This window comes from Antennarius striatus, chromosome 22, assembly GCF_040054535.1.
Source record: "Antennarius striatus isolate MH-2024 chromosome 22, ASM4005453v1, whole genome shotgun sequence".
NCBI lineage: Eukaryota > Metazoa > Chordata > Actinopteri > Lophiiformes > Antennariidae > Antennarius > Antennarius striatus.
The window spans coordinates 16,175,001-16,179,040 of NC_090797.1; positions in this window are offsets into that span (position 1 = coordinate 16,175,001).

Below are 4,040 nucleotides of genomic sequence, written 5' to 3' on the forward strand. Positions count from 1 at the left end.
TGAGGGCTTGTTTGTGTATTTATTTCTAATAAAATTGGGTGCCCCCTACTGGCTTCTATTTCACAGCTCAGATCAATCACCAACACCAACCAACGCGAGCGTTCGTCTAAAGAGCTCCGTAAGGTGACCGGGTCAGTGTCCCCCACCAGCGCCGTTAACTTAGTGTTGATAGAAATTCAGCTAGTTAGTTAGTGTGTAAATATGTGTGTTACTATTGTTCCCCTCTATTGAATTAAATGTTGACAGGATTTTACATTTGATTAGAAATTAAAAGAAACATGTAAAAAGCAGAGTGTACTTTAACACTTCAGTGAAATAAAACAACTTATTTTATATGTATTAGATTTGTTATGGTTTATGATAATACCATATACAGCTAACTGGTAAAATGCTAATTGGAGCTATGCAGAGTTAGCTAATTAGCAATGCCAGCTAACTGTCTCTGCAGCCTGGAAATGTAAAGAACAGGTTGAGGTGCATGAAAAACTACCCTGGGGGGTGAAGCTTCACGTCTACATGAACCCAGGTCTGAGAATCAACACAGCCGAACCGTGTGGACCAGTTCTCTGGACAAATGTCAGTTTGCTCCCTTAGTTTGAATTTTACTCATTCCATAACATCTATATTCTGAGGGGATGGATGATGGATGGACGAACAGATGGGTGATGGATGGACGAACAGATGGGTGATGGATGGATGGATGAATGATGGATGGCTCATACTTGTACTGACTCACTGATTGGAGTCAGTACAAGTCTAAAGTCTAAAGGATACTCTGGACCGGATGGTCTCCTCTATGAAGAGTTAAAGAGCGACTTTGATAAAAAGTTGGAAGAAAAGCTGAAGCCGGTTGTAGATTGCATGGAAAAAATAAAGGACGCCATGAAGAAAATGCAGAAAGACGTGGATGACAAAGAACAAACAATGGTGGTCCTAGAACAGGGACAACAAAGAATGGATGATTTGGAACAAAGCATTGGTATGAATGATGTGATCATCGCTGGAATCAAAATTAAACCGAGGGATTACCCACAGGCTGCGTCCAGAGGAGAGGGAACTGAACACAGCTCTGACATCGGGACTCTGGAGCAACAAGTGAGTTCTGAACTGAGGGACCAGGAGATAACTATAGATCAGACCAGATGGAGACGTGGTACCACAGGTAGGACACAATCATCTGCCATATTCACGTCACTGAATATATGTTTTACGTGTGTTTGATCCCATCCCAGGTACGAACCTGTGGAAGCTACTGGACAGAGATGCAGAAGATGCAAGAAAATCACAAAATGCCACTGCAGATGCTGTCGTTGAGGTGCAGCGGTATTTACCCGCTCCTCCTCTGGACCGCGAAGATGATCCCTTTAAATACCGGGGGATGCATAAAACTGTATCCCAACTTGTTTAAACTGGCCAAGTTCTTGTGACCCCAGCCTCCTCCGTTCCCTGTGAAAGGGTCTTTCCCAAGGCTGGAGAAGTCGTCTCCAAAAGAGAAATCGGTTCAGCCCTTCTGTTGTTCAGAAATGGCTGTTCCTTAATAAAAACACACGAGTTACACAATCAGTCAGTACACAAAGCACAATATCAAGTATAAAACACTACGTACACCAAACACAATTGCCCCAAAATACCAATGACAAACAAAATAGATTTCACAGCTTTATTTTCTTTTTTTTGTTGCTTCATACGTAGAATGATTTCTGAGTAAATACAACTAACAAATTCATGAAACACAGTTGCAATACCAAATCATTTTACTAGTGGCCACATTATAAATTACTATATTAAGAAGTATTATTACACACAAGAAGCACGTCACATTAGTAAGGGTTTATTTGGCTGATGAATCCAAATGAGCAGTGATCCCTACTGACAGTAGACGTCACCCAAGAGAACTGAGTGAAGCTTCGGGTAGTGAACCACTTTGTTCAGAAAAGGTTCAGCGCTTCAGAAAGCCTCGTTCTGCCGTCACTAACAAAAGGTACTCACAAGGTCGCAAAGGTCTGGACAGCACTACCGAACAAGACAGAATGATCTGGCACTGTAGTGAGTCAGGACCAGCTCTATAGAGAGGTGGACGAGGGTTGACGGTGACCTGGTGTGCCTCATTGTCACACCCCCTCCACACACCAGCCCTGCAGGTCCTGGAAGGACAGGAAAACACAAAAACACAACAGCCACACAGCACGCACAGGAGAACCAGAGTTCACAGTCAAGATGGACAAGAGTTGTTAGAAGAAGAAGAAGAAGATACACTTTATTGATCCCCTAGGGGAAATTACATTTGTCACTCAGGTGTACATTTGTTAAGTGTTAGTTTTTCACACACACTATGTGTGTACAGGCCCCTGAAACAACCACAGCACACAGAGGGGCATGTAATCATGCAGTTAGTATACAAACACAACATCAAGCTGTACATCGGGAGGCAGAGTGACGGGCAGCAGCTTCCTGGAGTGCGCCCCAATGGAGCAGCTTGTAAGGGGGACGGCGCCTTGCTCTGGGGCGCCTCGGCAGTGGCTGGGAGGTGAGCTGACGCCTCCCACCGTCAGCTCACACTCCGGGGGTGTTCTGGCGGGAGCGGGAATCGATCCACCGATGGCTGGGCGATCTGTCTTCAAGACATCTGCTCTACCGCTGAGCCACTGCCGCCCCGTTACTACACCAAAGATCAGAACAATGCAATCACTTCAACGGTGGGAGCTGAGCACCAATTTTAGACACATCAAGGTTAGAACAGCTGAAAAACCATCCAACATCATCAGTGTCAGACACATGGATTGATGAAAAGGAAGACATCTGATTGGAGGTAACATTAAGTTTGAGACTTTAAAGATCATGTTGTTATCTGTTGACAATATAATACCATGTGTAACTGTTCAAGTGTAACAAACTGGTTAGTTCTTGTGTGAACACTGTCTGCTGAGGGAGGTGAATATGATCACTATATTCCTGTGGAGAACACTGGTAAGGTCAACTTCCTGTTTGACTATCCATGATGTTAACAAACCGTGTGTTCCTAGGAAGAATGTAAACATGGTTATACTCTAAGTTATATCTGGTACGAGGCTAGTATCTGGAAGTGGATCAGAGTATGAACGTCTGTCAGAATTCACTGGATGAGCTGGTTGAAGTCTTTTCATGTCTGATTGGCTGACAACACATTCTAATGGGAGAGATGTTTGTTGATTCTGGAGGCGGGAATTTCAGGAGCCTATCGGCTTCAATCCGTCGGCCCTTTATTTTCAGATGTTGTTGATGTTGTTGTAAATGTGATGAAGGTGTGAAGTCTGTCTATCAACATGTGTGAAAAATAAACAAACAAACAAACAAACAAACAAATAAATACCAAATAAAGCTTTGGTCCCTTAGTTTGAATGTAACTCTTTCCATGACATCTATATTCTGAGTGGATGGATGACGGATGGACAGACAGATGTTGGATGCATGGACATATGGACAGGTGGATGGATGAATGATGGATGGGTGGTGGATGGATGAATGATGATGAATGGCTGATAATGTGTTGAGATCTACTATTCCTCCAGAGGAAACAGTGGTTTGTGTGTGTGTGTGTGTGTGTGTGTGTGTGTGTGTGTGTGTGTGTGTGTGTGTGTGTGTGTGTGTGTGTGTGTGTGTGTGTGTGTGTGTGTGTGTGTGTGTGTGTGTGTGTTTGACTTTGAGTTCTATCATATACTTTCCCTTCCTCTACTGGACATGTGAATAATGTTGACTCAACTGCTGACAGTTTTTGTGTTTTCCGTGTCGGATCTCAGCAGACTGAAGTAAAACCAAGTAAATGACACAAAGGCTAGAAAAGGTAGAGAGTTGGTTGACATGATGCAGAGGAGGAAGGTAGACATACTGTGTGTCCAGGAGACCAGGTGGAAAGGTAGCAAGGCTAGAAGTTTAGGAGCAGGGTTCAAGTTGTTCTATCATGGTGTAGATGGGAAGAGAAATGGAGGAGGAGTTATCTTGAAGGAGGAGTTTGTTAGGAATGTCCTGGAGGTCAAAAGAGTGTCAGATAGAGTGATGAGTCT